Source organism: Cibotium barometz, chromosome 9 (assembly GCF_041138505.1).
Source record: "Cibotium barometz isolate CiBa-2024 chromosome 9, ASM4113850v1, whole genome shotgun sequence".
Taxonomy (NCBI): Eukaryota; Viridiplantae; Streptophyta; class Polypodiopsida; order Cyatheales; family Cibotiaceae; genus Cibotium; species Cibotium barometz.
The window spans coordinates 25,845,425-25,869,629 of NC_141054.1; positions in this window are offsets into that span (position 1 = coordinate 25,845,425).

Genomic DNA, 24,205 nt, shown 5'->3' on the forward strand with positions numbered 1-24,205 from the left:
CTCTACCGTGAACAAAGAATCAAGCAATTTGTAAGGTAATTAGTGAATATTGCTCTTTTCTATAATTTCTCAATGTTTCTCTCTTCTCAACCCCTCTCAAGCTTGAGAAGCGTTATTGGTATGGTTTTTTAAATGCTATTGAAGTTAATTGGTGAATAGTAGTGAAGAGTTACATAATTTAATAAATGCTATTGAAGTTAATTTCCATTTATGTTTAAATTCTAATGGTTTTTATGTAATTTCTCTCTCTCACTCAAGAAATGGTCATACTCATGACCCATTCTCAATCCAAAAGAAGCTTTTCATAAAGCTTTTCCTTATTCCAAGATTAAGCTATGCTTGAGGCCAAATTAATGGTTTTTTTTCTATGCTTTTAGTTTATGCATATTGATGATTCAATCCATTATGGATTAATGATCCAATTAGAGATCATTTTAATTATTTCCTTAATGATAAGCTTTATCCCTTAGAAAAATTGTGATTTATCAGTCATAGCAGCGGAGCTATGGCAAAATTTTTATAAAAATTATGCATAAAATAATTTCATTCAAAGCATAAAAAGAGGACTTCCTACCATATTCTAGGAATTATCATCCTAGACTAATTGAAAGAATTTCATTATAATTATGGAGAAATTGAATTTTTATATTATGCATAAAGAATAAGTTTTTATATCAAAAGTGTTACTTTTATCATTTTTATTTACATGCATAGAAGTATGCATAATGGATAAATTTTTATATCAAAAGTGTTACTTTTATCATTTTTATTTACATGCATAGAAGTATGCATAATGGATAAATTTTTATATCAAAAGTGTTACTTTTATCATTTTTATTTACATGCATAGAAGTATGCATAATGGATAAATTTTTATATCAAAAGTGTTACTTTTATCATTTTTATTTTCATGCATAGAAGTATGCATAATGGATAAATTTTTATATCAAAAGTGTTACTTTTATCATTTTTATTTTCATGCATAGAAGTATGCATAATGGATAAATTTTTATATCAAAAGTGTTACTTTTAGCATAATTGAATTTCATGCATAGAGGTATACATAAGAGATGAATATTTTATTATAAAAGTGTTACTTTTACAATAATTGAAATTCATGCATAGAGGTATGCATAAGAGATGAATATTTTATTATAAAAGTGTTACTTTTACAATAATTAAAATTCATGCATAGAGGTATGCATAAGAGATGAATATTTTATTATAAAAGTGTTACTTTTAGCATAATTGAATTTCATGCATAGAGGTATGCATAAGAGATGATTATTTTATTATAAAAGTGTTACTTTTAGCATAATTGAATTTCATGCATAGAAGTATACATAAAAGATATGGGAAGTGATAAGATATGATAAGATGCATATAAGATGAGTTAAGATGTGATAAGATGTGTATGGGATGAGATAAGAAGTGTATGAGATGAGATAAGATGTATATGGGTTGTGATAGGGTGAGAATGGATGTGATATAAAAGATTAGATATGAAGGCATATGGGGTTATATGAATGGGAATGTGAAAATGGATGTATGTATGTGGATGTGTGGATGTGGAGATGGGAGTGTGGATGTATGCATGTGAAAATGGATGTATGCATGAAGATGTATATGCATAGATGTGAATGTGGATGTAGACGTGGTTGTATAGAAGTGAATGTGGAATGTGGATATGGATGTATGTATGTATGTGGATGTAGATGTGGATGTATAGATGTGAATGGGAATATAGATGTGGATATAGATGTGAATGTGAATGTAGATGTGGATGTATGTGAATGTGGATGTAGATGTGGTTGTATAGATGTGAATGTGGAACGTGGATGTGGATGTATGTATGTATGTGGATGTAGATGTGTATGTATAGATGTGAATGGGAATGTGGATGTGGATATATGTATATATGTGAATGTGTATGTATATATGTGAATGTGGATGTAGATGTGGATGTATAAATGTGAATGTGGAATGTGGATGTGGATGTATGTATGTATATGGATGTAGATGTGGATGTATAGATGTGAATGTGGAATGTGGATGTGGATGTATGTATGTATGTGGATGTAGATGTGGATGTATAGATGTGAATGGGAATGTGGATGTGGATGTATGTATGTATGTGGATATGGATGTATGAATGAGGATGTGATAGTGGATGTATGCATGAGGATGTGGATGTATGAATGAGGACGTGATAGTGGATGTATGCATGTGGATGTAGATGTGGATGTATAGATGTGAATGGGAATGTGGATGTGGATGTATGTATGTATGTGGATATGGATGTATGAATGAGGACGTGATAGTGGATGTATGCATGTGGATGTGGATGTATGAATGAGGACGTGATAGTGGATGTATGCATGTGGATGTGGATGTATGGATGTGGATATGGATGTGTATGTATGAATGTGGATATGGGATGTGGATGTATAAATGAGGATGTGAAAATGGAGGTAAGCATGTAGATGTGGATGTATGGATGTGAATGTGGATGTGGATGTGGATGTATGGATGTGAATATATGATATGTGATGTGAAGGAAGCTGAAGTGAAGAGATGGAAAATGATGTGATTGGATGAGTACACATATAAATGGAATGAGGAATAAGTAATGTGGATTATATGAGGGATAATGTGGAAAAATTAGAGTTAATATAGAAATTGTATTTGTAAACTGTTTGTAAATGCTGTTTGTAAATGGCTGTTTTATGTCAAGAATGCTGGAGAAGCATTTTGACCATCTTATGATTAAGGTCGTGGAGACCTAACTGTTAAAGTTGCAACTGCTGACGGAGAGTCAATGGAGGACGTCTCGCGTAGCAAGGTCGGCCGAGGTCTTGACCAGCCTCGGTTCGATTAAAAATGGTGAGCTTCCGGTACGGTGGATGAGGGACCAAGGAAGCGGCCTATGAGTGAAGCGCTAGGTCACCTGCGAAGGATCCTAGAGAGTGCTGACCATACGGTGCTCGGGCTCTGGGTCGCCTAGGATACCCACACGTGCGTCGAGGAAGATATTAGAACAAGGAGTAAGAGTTGTTTTGTGAAACCGGGCATGGATCTGGTTGATTGACCTTGCTGGTCTTCAATGGATGAGTCCATGGCTCTTTATATGGATCTGTTGGTTGATCTTGCTGATCTTCAACGAGAGTCCATCTTGAATTTTTATAAGTGATTATTTTGCCGAGTGTTATGGGCTAGGAACTATTGAAAAGGCCCCTGTGTGGACAGGTGGTGAGCGTTCTAGTTGCCAATGATGCCATAGATACTCTCATGAGGAATGCTGGGAAATTATGAATCAATCGGATAAATTGGAAGATTGTGATCAGTGGTACTATGGTTTCATTAAAGGATTGTTTTAATGTTAGTTGATGCTAAGAAAAAGGCAATTTCATATTGGGTGTGTAAGTGGTGTGGCTAGTTTTATGTTTGCATGAACTTCCGGCTAGGGGGCCTTGGAACTATTTTCCTTGGTACCCGGGACAAAACCTAACCAAATTCCAAATTGGATCCCATCACTACAGTGGTTGGGCGGTTGGCTAACCCATGGGATCGGATGGGGTTAGGCTGGACTGATGGATCCGTAAATCGAGATTTAATTTCTATTATTACGATAGATGAAGTAAATCCCGGATAGAAATTGTTCTATGGATAAGAATCAACGGCTGTGCCTCTTGATGGGGAAAAAAGCGTTGATCCCAATGATCCAAGTGCAAGTTTCTTCCTTGATTTGACCAAGTACCGTTAAAGGTGCAGTCAGATCAGTTGATCTGTAATGATCTTGACTGCGTTAGAGTAAAGAGTTATCCTGGTGGAATCGCCCATGCTTTCCGGGTAAGGGAAGTTTTTTCGGGTTCGATTTTGGAAAAACCGACGGATTAGTCTCTTGTCCAGATATCCGTGGACGAGGCCCCGAGTGTGGGTCCCTGCCCCGCGCATGAAGTGCTACTTCCGCTGCTAGTACCCCGAATCTGTTGCACAGTGGGAACAGGGATCTCACATCTTCAGTGAGGCAATCTTTTATTGCTATGGGGAGCACAAATTGTAGAAACTTGTGCCAATCATGACTCTTGAGGCCACTAAGATCATCATCCTTTGTAAATGCACTTTTCAAGCAATGCATACAACCTGTAGGAGTTCGAAACTCTGAAATTGTCCTCTTGACTTATTGTTCCTCCATCTTGCTAAAAACCCATGGGGCTCTTGGAAGTAGCACCTTTCCATTGGGTCTAGTGGGAGCCCACCACAACTCTTGCATACAACCTATCTCTTCCAAGTCGTCCCTTTGGCCTTTAGTCTCCTTTTTTCCTGTCATGGTCTTCCACAGAATGTCAGCTACATGCTTGAAAATATGCATCGGGTCAAGCAAATGGTTTATAAGGAGATCACCCCAATAGGGGAGTTGGTGAAAGATAGAGAGCCTCTTCATCCCAGGACATGCCAAGTTGCCACATTCTTTCCCATTTGATCTTCCAATCGCTTGCCTTCAGTGCACTTGGAGGAGGTCTTCCTAGATTACTATCCCGCAATTCATGATTTTCTGGAAGATACCTAACATGTCCTTGGTAGACATTCTTTCGTAATGCTTTTGAGTATCTTGAATCAAGTCGAGGACCACATACAAGACATGCATTGTAACCCGATATAGACAAACCTGAGCATTCTCCATAGCCAGGCCAATCATGCATTGTCCACATGAGAATACCTTGCACAGTTGCAAGTCTTTGGCCACTCTGCTGCTTTGACATGTCCTTCACTTCAATTCCATTCCACAAGGTACGTAACTCATTAATAAGTGGTGCCAAATATACATCCATGTTCTTCACCTTGAACTTTCCTATAACTATTAATGAGAGCAACAAATGACCTTTCTTTACCATGGCGGAAGATTATAATTCACAAGGCAAATAGGCCATGTGCTCCATGAAGAGCTCCTTAAACCAAAAGGGTTTACCCCATCCATTGCTAGGCCAAGACGGAGGTTACGAGGATCTTCCCTAAAAGCTGGCCATTTCTCTTCAATGTGTCTCCATGCGGGTGAATCAGCAGGCACACGCATCACTTCATCTATGGATCAAGTTGTGGCATGCCATATCATCAAGCTTGCTATGGATTTGCACCTGAACATGCTTTTTATTCTTGGGATGATTGGAAAGTGCCTAAGAACCTTTACCGGGACAGCTTCCCCCCTGAACATCTTCTCTATATCTGTTAGAGCCACAATGGGGACATTCTTGCAAATGCTCATATTCATGGCGGAAGAGGCAACAATCATTGCGACAAGCATGAATATTATTGTAATCCATGCCTATGGATTTCAATAACTTCTTGGCATCTGCACGAGATGGAGGCATCTCGTTGCCGGGGGGGCAATATCTGGTCTTTCAAAAGCCTACAAGTATGGCAATATCTGATCATTACTATTAAGATTTAGTCAAACACAAGTTGAAAATTTATCATTTCAACATTAGGTGTAATCTCCAAAAAATCCTTACTTGAAGAGTTCAGTGACACTTGTATTAGACCATCCAAAAATTGACTGCAAATTTAGCATCGTAAGAGATGCACGCAATACAAATATGTTGGCACCATAGTAAAGTGGAAGGCGTGCAAGTTTACGCATGGCCTCTTTCTCTGGTTCATAATTTGACCGTTGAGAATGTCGTGCTTGATGATCTTCATGTTCATTCTCCTCGAAGAGAGCTTCTTGTTGCTCGATGAAGGCATCCAACATTTCCTCCATTGGACCTTCTTTCATTTCCTGACCTTCTTCCATTCCCTCGGGTGCTGTTAATTGAGCTCCATCTGTCACTCCCTCCTTCGATATTCTCATCCTTTGTTGGGGACGAGAATTCATAGGCGCAATGTTATCAAGATGCGGCTGCACACTTGCTTGGTTGTACGATTGAAATCGTAAATTTTGCAAGCGCTCCATTGGAAATATGCCAGCGTCATGAATATGCTGGTTGCAAATCCTTCATTTTCGAAAGATTTGGTACTTACATCGCATGCATGGACACGCTATTCTCTCTTCAAGATTGAGAGGCTCCATCTAGCAGGATAACATGTATATGTAGCTCATTAAATACAAATCATTATGCATTACACAAAGCATTATGTAAACCATAAAACAGGGCTTCTTTTCCCCAGCCGTGAGGGAGATTTTAAAAAAAACATTTAAAGCATCAAACGGGCTTCTTTTCCCCAGCCATTGAGGGAGACTTTAAAAATATTAAAAAAAAGCGTCAAACGGGCTTCTTTTCCCCAACCGTTGAGGGAGATTTTAAAAATAACTTATACATTAGCTTAAGAAGGTAATTAGAACAAGGATGGAGAGAGGGGATATCTCTATTCATAAATAGCTATTAATAAAGGCCTTGTGGAGTCAAGGGGCTAAGTCGGTGAGGCCATACTCGATGCTGATATGACAACACAACCCAAAGTTCTTTTCAAAGTTGTTATATTTTTTTAAAAGGGGTTGGCACCACAAACGAGGTCATGAATCCATATCAAAAGCCTCAACTTCTCATGATGGACTTCATTGACCACCTTTCGTTGAAAGGCATTGAAAGGAGAGGGGATCATGGATCCTTTTCCTGGGATAGGTACAACAACTATTAGTGCACTGAAGAAAGGTCATAACATTGTTGAAGTGGAACTTAGCAAGTAAAATTCATCGAGCAAAGGGCTGTTTCTTTTAAAGAGCTTGTTGATGAGTTTCAAGAGATTGGAATGAAGAACATGGGTGCAAACCCTCGAGTAGGAAGAGGAGAGTATGCAATTTGTCGATCTAAAGCCATATGAAGATGTTGATGTAGTAGAGGCAGATCATGGAGGTGGCCACTCTCAATCTCATACTACATCTTATGAAGAGAGACACATGATGAGGAAGAACATCAAAGTGACACACATGATCAGGAAGAGCAACATCCCATTCTTGCTTAGTTAGTTTTAATATTTTATTTCATGGGACATCATCTTTTGAAAACTTTAGTTTTTTGAATTTAACATCATCTTTTTGCTCATATCTTGTAAGCCATTTTTGGCAAGTACATATGGTTATGAACCGATTCAAATTTCAAGCCTTTTTTCAGTTATCTTTAAGTTTGTCTTTGAAAATACTTTTTAAAATGTTCACTTTTGAGTTTTTTTAATGCAATTGTGAAGTTAGAATTGTTGGGAAGAATGTATTTGTATGTAAAACATTCTTGGAATCTTGTGTTTACTTTTAAAACAATCGGTATTTAAGTAGTTTAAACTCTCTTATGTTTTGTAATGATTCAAATATTTGTTAAAAAGAGGGGTTTTTAAAGTTCAAATACACAATTTTGTTTGAGGTGGCCCATATTTTTATAGTTTTTAGATCCTTAGAGAAATTTTGGTTTGTAAATTTTTGCAATGGTCTAGAACTTGTAGATTTTTAGCATTTTTGGCAGTTATAGCGAAACTACATCTCTCGCCCAATTGTACTTTTAGATGACTCGTTGTTCATCATCATTACTATAAAAGTGTTAAACCATAAAATTCTTCATACCTTGAACATGCCCTATATGTTGGATATCAATCATATTATAATGTTGGCGCACTGTATAGCAATCATATTATAATGTTGGATATCAATCATATTATAATGTTGGCGCACTGGATAGCTCATATTTGTATGGACCCCATTATGAGAAGTAGCCATGGTTGTGAGCAGCCAACATCCTTGTGTTTACATGGGATGGTGGATTAAGAGATAAGATGGTGTAGAGATGCCTTAGATAAGATTTGCCACAATACCAAAGAGGTTCAATGCTACACGATGCCTATGTTTCGACGACATTTTTCGACACCTGTCGCGGCGTTGAAAGAAACGTCTATATAGGTGTCTATATAAATGTCATAAATAACGCCTGAAGAAACATTGCTAGATAAGGTGAAGAAATTGTCACTATAAACGTTGGAATTAAAGTTGAAAATTTTTTTTTTTTCTTTGTTTGTATCATTACCAATATATATGTTTCTTTTTCACTTTTAGTTTATTAAAATACTTGAAAAATTAAATCAAACTAATAAATACATTACCATCAAATCATAACATGTGAGATTATTTGCATGCGTTTACAAAATTAAAGTTGATCATTATCAACCCACTCACCTTCAAAAAGATCATTAGCTTCAAAAATATCTATTTCAAGAAAAATCCCTCCATCTTCAAATCGTGTGGGAATAGACGATGCATCTATGTCGGCCTCTAAATCTTCTAGCTCTGGCTCTGGTTCCTCATTTAATGTTGTTAGCTCTTCGTCAAGATCATCATCTAGTGTGTCGAAAACATTTCCTGTGTCTAATTGTTCGATCTCTATACCTTCGTCTAGCCCTTGCTCTTGTTGTACTTTGACATGTAGTGGAGCTTGATCTTGCTGGGCCCACACCAATCTCTGCTTCATCTCCGTCTATTTCCATATTTTCATATATTTGCTTATTACGTGGTGCCACTTGGATTACAAACCACCATCTTAGATTACAAACCACCATCTTAGATCTCTTGGGTCCTCCTTAAAGATTATTTGCTCATAATGCTCTGGTAGTACAAATGTGTCTTTTTGGTTTGTCCATATCTTCGTGGAGCCCACTTGAACTAATCCGGATTTGTCTCTTCGTACGGTTGCATGTGCTCTTGTTATGACTAGCTTGAACCACTTAACATCAAAGATAAACATATGAAACTTTCTAAAGCCAACCTTGATGATATCTTGGATGGTTCCAAAGTAATCGAGCATGTTCACATCCGTATTTGAATCACTTGCACTAGTCCTGCTTTCTTGCATGAAATTTGCTTTAACACCACAATCGAATGTTGTTCTCTTCTTATGGATCCGCTCCACTCAAAAATGGCATCCATGTGACCACAGTGCTGCAAATTTTTTATACTAAAAGAAAATAACATATCGTTAGATTATGGAGAAGTTATAAACAATATTCAGAAAACATGTGAACATATCGAGGCTTAGAATGAATGAAATCACCTACACGGTAGTCACAACCATATGCAAGCTCCTCTTCCTCATCTGTAATAACTTCCTCACAAAGTTTTGCTTCTTGTAAGGTTTGTTGGAGCCATCTACTCATGGAAAGTCTGGAAGTATAGCAAGCGATGAAGGGTATGGTCGCTCGATCCACTTTTGCACACTCTTTGAGTTTAAGATGCAAAATTTATTGATCTTATCTCATAACGCCACATCCATGCTTCTCTCAATCCCTTGTCCTTGTGGCTGTTCTCCAACTACCCTGTCATCCTCTTGTGTTGACCACAGTTTAGGAATTTCAGGGTCTACGGTACTAAGAAACTTTGTGATGTACACGAGGGATTCTTGCACAAGCCATCCCATTGCCATACTTCCCTCTAGGCGAGCTCTTTGATGAACAAACCCTTTTAGCATCTTCATGAACCTCTCCAAAAAGAACATCCAATGTGAATGGATGAACCCTGCCACAACCACCTCATCCACAACATGAACTAGAAGATGCATTTGTATGGTTAAGATGTTGGTCGCTCGGGAGAAACTTCTCCACTAATGTAATTGCTTCTATGGCATTTAAGCGGGCTACTTCCAAAGTGTCTTTTCTAATCTCCTTCAATGAAATCCAACGGACCACAGTGCCAATCTTGTATATTGTATCCCTTATGTTGTTGATGAGGCAACCTTTTATGGCCACAGGCAAGAAAAATTGCAAGAACTTGTGCCAATCATGTGATTTTAAGCCGGAGAGCTTGTTATACTTTGTAAACGCCCCCTTTAGGTAGTACATACATCCAGTCGGAGTACGAAACTCTAAAATGCACTTCTTAACTTGAGCTTTATCTTCTTCTGTCAATACCCAAGGAGCTTTAGGTAATAGCAACTTACCATCACTTCTGGCTCGGGGCCATAAGTGTCTCATACGATCACTTATTTGTAAATCCTCCCTTTGGCCCTTGCTCTCTGTGACCCCATTAATAGTCTTCCAAAGTACTACGGCTATATTTTTAAAAATATGCATAGGGTCAAGCAAATGGTTAATTAGAAGACCTTCCCAATATGGTAGTCAGTAGAATATGGATAGCCGCTTCATTCCAGAGGGGGTGGAGACCCTTCATTGTCCTCCCATGCTCTCTCCCAATCTCTTGCCTTTAGTGTAGGAGGAGGTCGACCCAAATAGCCCTCACCTAGCTCATGGTCCTCTGGTCTTGTGACCCTCATAAACCATCTTTCTCAAGCCTCTTGAATGACGAGAATCTAGTCCAGGTCCACATAAATGGCACGCATTGTATCCAAAGATTGATAGTCCTGTATTAAAACAAATAATATTACAGAATCATCCACATATATATCAATAGCTATTACATAATAATAAAATAGCTTACCACTACATTCTCAGTAGCCTAGCCAATCATGCATAGTCCACATCAGTATTCCTCGTAATGAGAACTCCTTTTGTCCAAACCTCTTTGACATGTCATGAACGTCAATTCCTTCCCACAAACCTCTTTGACATGTCATGAACATCAATTCCTTCCCACAAACTTTGTAGCTCCTCTATTAAGGGAGCTAAGTACACATCCATGTTGGCCACCTTGTACTTCCCAGGGAGGACTATTAACGAGAGAAAAAGATGTCCCTTCTTTATTGCTAACCACGGTGGGAGATTGTAGTTCACAAGACAAACTGGCCATGTGCTCCATGTTGAACTTTTAAGACCAAACAGGTTCACACCATCCATAGCTAGCCCGAGGCAAATATTACAAGGTTCCTCATTAAAGTCTGGCCACTTCTGTTCAATGTGTCTCCATGCAAGGCCATCAGTGTGGGCACACGTATAACATCGTCCGTGGATCTAGTGGTTCGATTCCAAGACATCATAGACACCATGGATTTACACTTGAACATGGTTTGAATTCGTGGAATGATAGGGAAATGCCTGAGTACTTTTGCAAGAACCCTTTCTCCTTGGACATCTTTCCTATATCTGGTTTCTCCACACTATGGACATTGTGCAATGCCTACATGCTCGTGCTGATAAATAACATAATCATTTGGACAAGCGTGGTAGGAATTGTAGTCCATACCAATGGATTGTGATATGGATTTTGCACGTGTACGGTCTGCAAGCATCTCGTTGCCTTTTGGCAATATTTGATCTCTCAATGACCTGTCAAATTCATAAAGATGATTTAAAAAAGGTAAAAGAAAGAGATTAAAAATGGAAAGGGTGATAAGTACTTACACAAAAAGTTTTGATACGCTAGTATCGGACCATCCAAATATTTATTGCAAGTTTAGCATTGCGAGGCATGTACGCAAAATAGATATACGTGCACCATGATACAGAGGCGTACAAGCCAGCCTACGCAACTCTTGCTCTTCTCTTGAGGTCTTCTCTATACATCAATGGACAATGCCCTTCTCCTGCGTTGTTTCTCGCTCGATATCCCATGTGTCATGTAGGGTGTCTATCATGTCATCCATGTCTTGCTCCAAATATGTCAGAGAGTCCACCATAGTTTCTTCTTCACCATGAGGCTGATTAGTACTTGCTTGTGTCGTTATCCGTCTAGTACTCCGCTCGGGTTGATGGTCCAAGTAATCGATTTGTTGATCATTTTGAGGACAAACATTCGCAACACCAAGTAATGCATTAGATGCTCAACTGGAAATATACCTTTTTTCTTTACATGGTCATTGTTGCAAATTCTTCGTCGTCGAGAGATTTGGTACTTACACCAATTGCAAGGGCACAAGCATTTCTCCTCTACATTCGGGTGTCTGCCCGTGTTTGTAGTGTTCACACCATCCATGATTGTTAGCTTGTGTTTTTTGGGAGAGGAGGAATGGCCCTTTATATATGAGGCCATATTTCAATCGGTCAAAGTTTAAATTCTAATGGGAAATGTGTCAGGCAAAAAATTTCAAAGATTGTATACACTTTTACAATATAATAATCTTTCGTCATCGAAACATACGACGGAGATAACGTCAAAAAAACCGTCGGAGATAACGTTGGTAATATTCTAGACATATATTTAGACGCATATACCGATGCTTTTATGGACGCACATATCGACGCTTTTAACGACTAAAACTATGATGTAATCTCCGACGCACATTCTAACATTGGAAAAATAACAGAGCTGAAATGCGGACTCTGCTTTGCTCATTTTTGGCTTCCCCTCTTCCTTGATTAGTGAGTACATCTTGCTTGTTCCTAATTTACATGTCCTCTCTCTCTCTCTCCCCTACATCCCTACGCTCTCCTGCTCTAACATCTTGCTTCCTTCCTAATTTAAATGTTCTAATCTCTTCTTTTTTGGATTGTTTTTGTAGGTTTTTTCAACCCCCTTCCCCCGGGTGAGCTTTTGGTTTTCCTCTCTCTCTCTCTCTTTGCTGCATCTCTGCACTCTCCTATGTTTCCATCTTTCTTGCTTTTAGGATTTCTTATTTTTGCAGGTTTTTAGTGTTCTAATTTTTTTTTTTTTGCAGGTTATATATCACTACTATCTATCCCTAATCTCTCAGAGGTAAGCCCCTTTTTTCTCTCTTTAATCTCTTCATATTATTTTGATTTTGTGCTTTTAAAATAAAGTTGATTAGTGTGTTGATTAGTACTAATTATAACTTGCATATCCGCCATATCCATGCACATATGCAAATGGAGGACCATTCATATAGCCCGGAAATCACCCCCGGCGGCATTACCCCCAACCAACTGTCCCACCTACTCCACGCGTCATGAGCCCTGACCAATTTTGGGCTTTCATTGCACAAACCACCCCCGAGCAAGCAGCCATGGCTAGAGCCTATTTCAGCCATGGCGAGCCGGGTGCAGGCCCATCGTCCACCACCATCACACCTACACCCATACCATCCCCTACTCAAACCCCCCACCCTCAGGCCGTTCCTCCAACCGCAATTACGGTACGCATCATAGGGGTAATGGTAGTTGTTGTGGTGGTGGTAGTGCCATAGATGCATTTACCCCTCCACGAGAGCGTCCACCTATACAGAGTGTGGCTGACACCCCCATCTCCTCGCATCAATCTAGTCAATGTTTTGGTAGTAGCCCTCTCCCTAATGTAGATTAGCATCTTTACACGATGCGGGAAGGGAAGGTGGTACTTGATGATGTTGGTCAGGAGATGCGCAGTCGTGTGAGGGAACTATGCAAAATAGTGTTTGCCCATGATGCTTTAACCAAATTCCTCCACCTTCAATCTGAGAAGAAAACAAGGATTTTCAATCAACTCAAAAGTGAGTTCAAGCCTGCCCCAGGTAGCGAAGAAGTACCCAACAAGTGGATCTATGATCTCATGAGATATTGTATGAAACACAGGAGGTCGGATGTCACCCAAGAGGTGAAAACGGGGGGAGAAAAGCCTTGGTTCATTGACCAAGAGACATGGGATGAGGAGGTGAGGAAGCACATCAAAAATCCTCAACGATACTCGCAGTAGGAGGGAGCAGTGACAAAGTGTCTAGAGAGCGTGGGGAGTTCGCACCTCGGGAGCGGTGGATGGGACTCATTTTATGAGTACTTTGTAAGTGTCCATTTTCGTAGTCTCATTTGTATGCCAACTAGTGTATAGTAGATTGTTTTTATTTATGTTTTGTTTTGTATGCAGGAGAGGGTGGTTGGACGCAAGGCTACTGATGAGCTAGAGGAGGGCTATGCATTCAAGCATGGCACTTATGCCTTACTTGAGCGCATTGAGCATGACGGGGAAAATATAGATTGGAATGATGTGGTTTCGGTAAGTACATCGTACCATATGCTCATTTCAGGTTTTTTGTAAGTTTGTATATACTAATTCATGGGTCCTTCCCAATTTTCGCAGGGAGCAATACCTAAGCCTCCTCGTCTCACGAGCCAGATTGGAGACCTTTTAGCTGGCATAGCTTTAGTATTGTATAGATCTTTTTGGTTTTGGAATTGTACAAATCTTTCTTGCACCCCTTGTGGGCATATATAGGTCACTCGTATATGGGGCAATTTTTTTGTATATCTAGACACGTATAAGTATATAATACATTTTGGTATTAATGTCTCATTGTCGTTTGACACCAAGTAACTTAGGGCTTCTTCTTTAAAAGACTTGTTTCCACCCTTGTTCCCTTCTGAGAACGCATCAAGGCTATCCTCCTCATCGTCAAGTGTATGGCCTTGGAAAAAAGAAAAGACCTCATGTACCTCATCCACGGAGATGTCCTGTGGTGGGTAGGCCACATGGATGGTATGAATGGTGGCTTTTTTGTGTGGCGAGACAAGTGCATGTTTGAGGTAAGAGTAGACTCTATGATACAATCAAATAATTTCCAATGGGTTGTATTGATTATTGTGGGCATGTTACAAAGCTGGAAAAAAGTAGACGTCACTGCTCGGAGAATAAGGGTATTCATGGCTGAGTGAAATGAGTCAGCATGGTTAAGAAGTTGATGTCAGGTGGTGCTGTGAGGTCAAGGAAATAATCTTCCTCGATAAAGAGTAGAATTCACAAATAGGTGACACCCAAGTGGCCAAGTTGGACACAATTGGATGGGATTTAAGAGAGTATAAGAGTGTGGTGTGTCCATGAATGAGAAGGCTTGGTCGAAGAAGAATGGTTACCGATTAGAAGGGAACATCAAATCACCAACCATCAACGTGTAACGAACGATATGAAGAGTTTGACAAATTATACCATCTACGTGTACACTCAATCCTTATCGAGTATAAAATCCAAAGAAATCCCATAAATTTGGCATCCAACTTTGAAATCTTTGTGACTCAGTCTCAAGATATAATTAGTAATTTTGCTTGCTCTCATATGCCTATAGTTTTTTTTTTTAACATAGGTGAAAATCTTGTCAGAAGACTTGGAATGCAAGGGGCAGCACATATTCTTTGATATTTTTACTTTGGTGAATCTTTTAGCATATTTGTGAAATGAAGATCAAGGCGGGACATGAACTTTTATGATCAATAGGAAGTAATTTCCAAAGAGAGACATGATGCATCTTAGTGGGAATTTTCCCCTTGGTACTATAGATTTGCATATTTTGAAAAGGAAGGTTTGTTGGCTTGTGCATGGATGCATAAGAAGGACATCATTTTTGCCTCTAATTATCATGTAATGTAAATGTGTGAAATAAAGTGAAACATTGGTGATAGTAATGGGGTTGCAATATATTTCAACCTTGTTAAAGATTGGTGTGAAATAAAGGGAACATTGGTGATAGTAATAGGGTTACAATATATTTCTTAAAGATTACTTTGAAGTATAATGAATAAAAGGTTGGATGCAACACCTTTGATAGTATGGTGGTGCTTGGCCATGGATATAGCTTGAAGACCACTATCCATGGATAGAAGTGGTGGCATGCTTCATTTTATGGTCTTATGGATTCATTGTTTACTAATGCATGATTCATATGGAGGGACATGTTTGGAAAGAAGGATGTTTCTAGATTCATAATCGGGATAATTTGAACTATGGATGTTTAAGTGTTGGAAGAAAGACTTGCCAAACTACTTTATGTTTCTTCAACTATTCCATCTAGTGGCTCGTGAATTGGTGTTTTCTTTACATGTTTATTCAAGTTTGTAATTAGGAAAGCATTTGTTAAATTGGTTATAAGCTTATTGCATAGGAGCATGTGGATTCCTCTTGATGCAAGTGGAGTGGCAATTAGCTTGTATTTTTGTATTTATTGTATTTATGTGTGAGCATTATTTTAGAATATTTCATTGTGGATAAGTACCATTGCCAATGTGTCAATGTTTATGAAATTTAGGCTTTCATCTCTCTTATATGTGAGATGCATAGTAATGCTTATTCTTGCAAGCTTATGAATGAACCTTTAAAGGTCATTTCAATTAGCTTGTGAAATGTATGGTAATCCTTATTCTTGTGCAAGCTTGTGAATGAAATTTTATAGGTCATTTCAATTAGCTTATGGATTTGCATACATGTTTGGAGCATTATTTTAGGGGTTTCATTATCGGTGAGTACCATTGCCAATGTTTGTATCTTATGTTGAAATTGCTTATGGGTAAAAAGCATACGGTTGCTTTCTTTTATGTATAAAGAGACTTGCTTTCTTTTGTGTATTCTTGCAAGCTATAAGCATATGATTGAAAATTTATAGGTCATTTTTGTTGGCTTATGGATTTGCATACATGTGTAGAGAATTATTTTACGGGATTTCATTATTGGTGGGTACCATTGCCAATGTGTAATAATTTTTTTTTTTTGTGTAAGGCTTATTGTTGGTGAGTGCCATTTGCCAATGTGTGCCATTGCCAATGTGTAAGGCTTATGGTTAAAATTTCTTATAGCTGCTTTCTTTTATGTGTGACACTTATGGCTAAAAAATCTTGTGGCTTCTTTCTTTTATGTGGGAAGCTACTAGATAAATTCAATGAATGATGGCAATGCTTATCTTACAAGATTATGATGAAATTGTGTAGGTCATTATAGTGAGCTTATGGATTTACTACAGTCATGTGTGTAGGATTGTTTTAGGGGATTTCATTCTAGGTGAGTAACATTGCAATGGAATATGTTGTGTATTTTCATGTGAAAAAAAAACTATTTTCTTTCATGTGACGTAATGACAATGCTAATTTGAAATGCTCTAGCTGAAATTTTGCAAGTTATTTCAATTTCATTAGGATTGATCACCTAGCTTATAACATGCAAACTCGTCTTATTGTTTATGAACATCATCTATTCATTTGAATAATCTTTATGTGTTTGAATTCTAAACCTCTTATATATAAGAAGGTGATGGCAAACTATGTATATAAAGTGGTGGTAAAATATGTATATTCTTATATATTCAGACCATCATTAGTTTTATGCATGCCTCTTTTATTAGTGGAATTATTTGACTTTGGGTTATGTGGTTGGTTTTTAGATCTATGAGAGATTCACAAGATTGTTTGTATGGTTTGTTTTTGGTTTATAAATTATATATCATCTCTCAATGTTTCTCACTACTTAGATAATTTCTTTCTTTCATTTGTAGACAATTTTGTTATTTGCTAGTCCATTTCATTCATATTTGTGTTCTTGTCTTACTAGCTCTAGCATACAAGTGTGAAACATGAATGAGACATGTTTCTTGATCTATCAATTTCAAAGTGGGTAAGGTTGCTATGAGGTTACCATTTACTTCATTTACCGGATGTTGTGTGTATGTAATCTTGGCTTGACATGATGTGTTGAAACTATATTACAAAAATTAATAACAATATGTACTTTTTCTTGTTATTTATTGTAGAATCTAGATTTTTTATGTTATCTCAATGGTCTATACAATATTAAAACTTCATGGAAATTTTCTATGGTGTTTAAAGGATTTTTTTCCATGTGTACAACATGAATTTATTTTACTATTTTTAGGGATAATATTTTTTGGCAAGCTCGATGAGGCGAGCTTGAATGAATTTGGTGAGCTTTGTAGTTATGTATCCTGGTGAGATTTTTTGAGGCTCGATTAAGTTTATTTTAACTAGGTTTGGTGAGCTTAGTGGTGGTTACACCAGTTGTACTTTGGCAACCTCATGGGGCTAATGTTTTTCCACCCAATTCAATGTGAAATGATATCTTATAATAAATGTAATACCCTCTTACAAGTGATTATTAATCAAGCAATATGTAACATGTGTGAAGTGACAAAAGTCATTAGTGCGTATCATCAAATTTTAATTAAAACCTATACATAGAAATCCTACTACTCCTTGCTTATTTGTACAAAGAATAGCTCTACAATACATACTATCATAGAAATCCTACTACACCATGCTTACAAGTAATATCTCTACAGTGTTCAAAGAATACACCATGCTTATTTGTACAAAGAATATCTCTATAGTGTTCAATGAAATAGATTTTTTTGTGGATTTTGAAGATACAAACTTGAAAAGCTTTATTGGGATAATCCAATGGTGGATCCTTTTGTTTCCCTTGTGTTTTCTCTTTTATGTTGAATCCCTAGGTCTCAGGGTTGTTGACACAGGTTTCTTTATCATCTATATGCAAAAAATTTCCTCTAGTTTGGTTTGATGAGTTGTTTATGTTCTGAGATACGTTGTTTGGTTAGAGATTGTTGAGAGATTGGGTGTGAGTGAAGACCTGAAGTTTGTTGAATCTGGTATGTGTCAAAAAGCTTGAGTTTTGGAGTCAGTAGGGTCTGGCTTATGTCAGCTAGTGTCAATTGTGAACTAAGTTTGGTCATCTAATGATGTGAAAGAATATATCTTCTCTTTTTTGACATTTATAAGGTCTGGTCTAACAGTCTAAGTAGAGGAGAAAGTATGTCTAACAGTTTGATAGGTTTTGGTCTAAATCTGGTCTATGTTGGCTGAGGGCTATTTTTGGTCAAAAAGTGGTTAGCTGAAGGTCAATAGAAGTCAGCTGAAGGTTTTGAAGGATGGATAAGTTCTTTATGGGTTGAAGGGGAAAGTCTTGAGCTTTGTTCTGACTGTCAGAATTCCAATCAGTCACCACAGTAGTCAGTTCAGAATTGTAGGTTTTGAAGGGGGAAGGTGTTTCAGGGTCAACAGTCAGACAGCCGTTGTCACCTCTAGGCTTGGGAAGTTGATTCTTGGTGTTATTTGAAGGTTTTGAGGGATTGGAAGTACTAAAGGACACTAGGATGGTCAGAATTAACTCAGAATTGAGTAAACAAGGATAGTCAGTTAGTTAATGTCAGCTCTAGGCTTGGGAAGTTGAGTCTTGGAAGTGCTAGAGGACACTGGGATAGTCAAAACTGACTCAAAACTAAGTCAGCAAAGACAGATAGCTCTAGGCTTGGGAAGTTGAGTCTTGGTGTTATTTGAAGGTTTTGAGAGATTAGAAGTGCTAGAGGACACTGGGATTGTCAGAATTGACTCAGAACTGAGTCAGCGGGGACAGTTGGGTCAGACAAGTCAAAATACAGTCACAACAGGGAGTCAACTAGGGAGTGCTGACAGGTTCTTTTGGTTTTTTAGGAAAGAATTTTGAAGGAAGTTAGGTCTAGAGGACATTTTGTGTGCCTGGAGGACTCCTAGGACATCAGACCATTCACCCATAGTTTTTCTATCTCTACAAACTCAATCAAAATAACACAAATGAGTTGTTACAAGATCAAGGTGTCCAGTTTATGCTAGACTAGGACAATTCTTGAGAGTAAATTTAGGGGGGCAAGGTACTTCAAATGAGATCAAGCAACTAAGAGAAACTACACATGTACTCAAATTAACCCAATATAGCATAAATTAATATAAATTAGTCTAATTAATCAAATATATGATGAAATGATTTAAAAAATAATCTTTCCATACTTAAAGTGATCTAAAATTTTTTCCATAGATACACCATTACAAGTACACTAGTCCTTATAAGTTTTAAATGATTTACATCAAAAATGTAATTTTACTAAGTAGATTATTAATATTTGTAGGCCTTCTGACAACCTGGAAGAATGTTGGAAAAGAGATTATTAAAAATCCAACCATTGGATTTGCAATTTTGACTAACCACCACATTTTACTAATGTCTCACTATTTACCACTCTTTTGATCTACAAGATTGATCATTTTAAGTGGTAGTTATTGTGGGTACACAAAGTGTCATATATTATAACACTTTAAAGACCTTGAAATATTTAAAGAAAATAGACAAATAGCTTTAAATTTTCTCAAAAAAACAAATTAAGCTCTATATTATGTGAAGATCTAAGGTCTAAAGTTAGAATCTCATATGAGTTTATTTGTAAAAGATATTAGCATTTTATGGAATCAGTCCAAATTTGGGACAGGGTGTATACATTGGCTTTGTACCTAAGGAAATGAGGAATTTTGACTATCCAATGCTTAATCACATAATGCAACTATGTTCCCAACTTTGCATGTGATGTTCCACCAACAAAATAACTTGAAAGGAAATTCCTTCGTTATCTAGGAGAGATTAGCCACTAAGGCAAACAAATGCCTATTTTTTTACTATTTACAGGATGCCTTAGTGGACAAAACTAGGCACCCTAATCTTGCAACCACCCAAATATAACTCCATATTATAAAATCTCATCAATCCAACAACAAATTCAAGCTTTGTGAATTTACATCTAGTACTTACATATAGTAGTTACTACCTTAATATATATATTTCTTTAAGAAATATGCTTTGTTAAAATGCTAAAAAATGTCCGCTCAGAAAAACTTGCTCAAATGTTTCTTCTCATAAAATGTACGCATCCATTTAAGTTCATGGTGGGATACATATGGACTCTCACATAGATCAACACATAGACCTCCCCAAAAATTTACTCGAATGTTTCTTCTCATAAAATGTACGCATCCATTTAAGTTCATGGTGGGATACATATGGGCTCTCAAAAAGATCAACACATAGACCTCCAAAAAAGAAAACAAAACTTATGTGCTACCTAGTGGGCTACTTCTTTGCAGAACTTCCACCCTCTTTTGTTTAACTCTTTGCATCTAGATGTGCCCTTGACAATGGCTTAAGAAACACATCCAACATGACATCATCAAACTTATAAGATTCCTCCCTACAGCTTTTGAGGTGTACAGGTGTAAGAACCTTCCCTTCTGATCTTATAATTATTCCCCTCTCTCAAATAAAAGAAAGATCCTGTTTTACCTTATTTTGGCCTGGAGAGAGAAAATGTCTAGAGGGAGGTAATTCAAAATTGAGATATTTTTTGATATAAAAATCCTCCTAGTATCTTAAATGGTTTCCCCTGAAACAAAAATTCAAAAAGAACTTTCCAATAATCAATTGGAATTAATTGAAAATAGGTATAAAGGACCTTAGCCTAAGGGTCCAGATTTTCAAAAAAAATTAGATTATGGTCCAATTAAGGTTCCTATATACCAATAAGATCAATCCAAGTGTAGGGAGGAGATAAATTGAAGAATTAAATAAAAACCCCCCCAAAAAATGAGTAAATGCTCACATAAGATGAAGAGTGGACTAAGGACCAAAGAAAAGAATTAAAAAACTGAATTTTAATACCTCAATGTGGGGATCTCCCCCCTCATGAAGTAAGCACCTTTTTCTCATCATTACCCCCAATTTTTAATCAATAAAATGAGATATTTTTATCTCTCCTCTCTCCTATTTCAAAACTAGATCCAAAAAGTAAGCTGAACTGACCCAAAAATGGTCAAAATTTGACCAAACTGATCTGGAAAATTCTAGAATCAGTTTGCTTGGTTAGAGGCTCACTTTTTCCTATAAATAGATGCCTCCCCCTTTGTAAAAGCTTATGCATTGTTACTCTACTCCTGTCCTGAGCCATCTACATTGAATTTTTTAATAATTCGAATGTTTTTGGCCTAATCCTCTCCAAAGTGAATTGGTGACCACTCTTGCTTCAAACAAGAGTAGAACCCTCAATCCCTCAAGCCAAAGGAAAGCTTACAAGCTCTATGTAAGCTAATTTTCTTACTTCGTTTATGAATTTTTAATGAAAAATCTACGGTTTTCTTGATTTTTATGTTTTGCAAATGTTGAATTAAATTCAAATGCTATGTCTTTGATAAAAAGGCCACCCCCTTCTCTTCTTTACATTCCAACCTTACTCAATCCTAAAAAGATTAACTATGTGATTAATTAAACTCTTCTATTGTTTACTCTCTTGAATTTAGAAAATTATGTAGATTAGAGTGCTATAATTCTAAATTGGGTTAATTAAGTTAAATAAAGAAATCTAAATATGAGAAATGGTCAGCCATACAAAGGAGATTATGGCAAAATTTTCCAAAATTTTATGAAAAAGAAAGTTTGTTTTTATGTTATTCCAAAAGAGTAATTCCCACCATTTTTGCATCTAAAAGAAATATTCTAATTACTCCATGTACATATTCACCTATGAATATGAATGGATTTCACTGATATTAATTATTAAAATTAATTTTTATGCATAGAAAGATACATAAAGAAATTTTTTTATTATAAAAGTGTTATTCTTATTAAATTTGATTTTTATGCATAGAAAGATGCATAAAGGAATTTTTTTACTATAAAAGTGTTATTCTTATTAAATTTGATTTTTATGCATAGAAAGATGCATAAAGGTATTTTTTTATTATAAAAGTGTTATTCTTATTAAATTTGATTTTTATGCATAGAAAGATGCATAAAGGAATATTTTTTATTATAAAAGTGTTATTCTTATTAAATTTGATTTTCATGCATAGAAAGATGCATAAAGGAATTTTTTTATTATGAAAGTATTATTCTTATTAAATTTGATTTTCATGCATAGAAAGATGCATAAAGGAATTTTTTTATTATGAAAGTGTTATTCTTATTAAATTTGATTTTCATGCATAGAAAGATGCATAAAGAAATTTTTTTATTATGAAAGTGTTATTCTTATTAAATTTGATTTTTATGCAAAGAAAGATGCATAAAGGATTTTTTTATCATAAAAGTGTTATTCTTATTAAAATGATTTTTATGCATAGAAAGATGCATAAAGGAATTTTTTTATCATAAAAGTGTTATTCTTATTAAATTTGATTTTTATGCATAGAAATATGCATAAAGGAATTTTTCTATCATAAAAGTGTTATTCTTATTAAATTTGATTTTTATGCATAAAAAGATGCATAAAGGAATTTTTCTATCATAAAAGTGTTATTCTTATTTAATTTGATTTTTATGCATAGAAAGATGCATAAAGGAATTTTTTTATCACAAAAGTGTTATTCTTATTTAATTTGATTTTTATGCATAGAAAGATGCATAAAGGAATTTTTATATTATAAAAGGTTATTCTTATTAAATTTGATTTTTATGCATAGAAAGATGCATAAAGGAATTTTTTTATTATAAAAGTGTTATTCTTATAAAAATTGATTTTTATGCATAAATAGATGCATAAAAAAATTTTTTTATTTTAAAAGTGTTATTCTTATTAAATTTGATTCTATGCATAAAAGGATTTTTATTTTATATAAAAGTGTTATTCCCATTGAAGTTGATGTGACATGAAAATATGTGGATGTGAAGTAATAGATATGAATGTATGGATAGATGTGGGTAGTCTTACATGTGAATGATTGGATGGATGTGGATGAATGAGATGAGATGTGTATGAATGAGATATGATGTGGATAGATGTGATGTGATGTTATGTGGATAGAATGTATGTGATGGGATGGTGATGTGAATGAATGAGATGTGATGTCATGTGAATTGGGACGTAAATGATGAATGATATGGGATGTGAATGGATGAGATGTGTGTGATGTGAATCAAGATGTGAATGAATGATGTGAATCAGGATGTGAATGAATGAGATGTGATGTAAATTGGGATAGATGTGAATGGATGATATGTGATGTGAATGAATGTGATGTGATGTGAATGGATGAGATGTGAATGAATTTGATGATATGAGATGTGCATATGGGTAGATGCGAGTGGATGAGATCTGATGAGGATAAATGAGGAAAGATGTGAGATGAGATGAAAATGATGTGATTGGATGAGAATGGGAATACATATGAAATGGATGTGGATTAAATAATGTGGATGGATGTGAAACAATGTGGAAAGACGAGAGTTCGTTATAGAAATTGTATTTATGAACCTGTTTTTAAATGACTGTTTTATGTCAAGAATGCTGGGGAAGCATTTTGACCATCTTGTGAATGAGATCGTGGAGACCTAACTGATAAAGTTGCAATAACTGACGAAGAGTCAATGGAGGACGTCTTGCGTAGCAAGGTCGGCCAAGCTCTTGACCAGCCTCGGTTCGATTTAAATGTGGTGAGCTTCCGGTACATTGGATGAGGGACCAAGGAAGCGGCCTATGAGTGAAGTGCTAGCTGACTTGCGAAGGATCCTAGAGGGTGCTGACCATAAGGTGCTCGGGCTCGGGGGGTCGCCGAAGATACCCACACGTGCATTGGGGAAGATATTTGGATGAGGGACCAAGGAAGCGGTCTATGAGTGAAGCGCTAGCTAACCTGCGAAGGATCCTAGAGGGTGCTGACCATAAGGTGCTCGGGCTCGGGGGGTCACCGGCGGGGGGTCACCGGCGGGGGGTCACCGAAGATACCCACACGTGCATTGGGGAAGATATTTGGATTGACAAGGAGTAAGAGTTGTATTCTGAAGGATCCTAGAGGGTGCTGACCATAAGGTGCTCGGGCTCGGGGGGTCGCC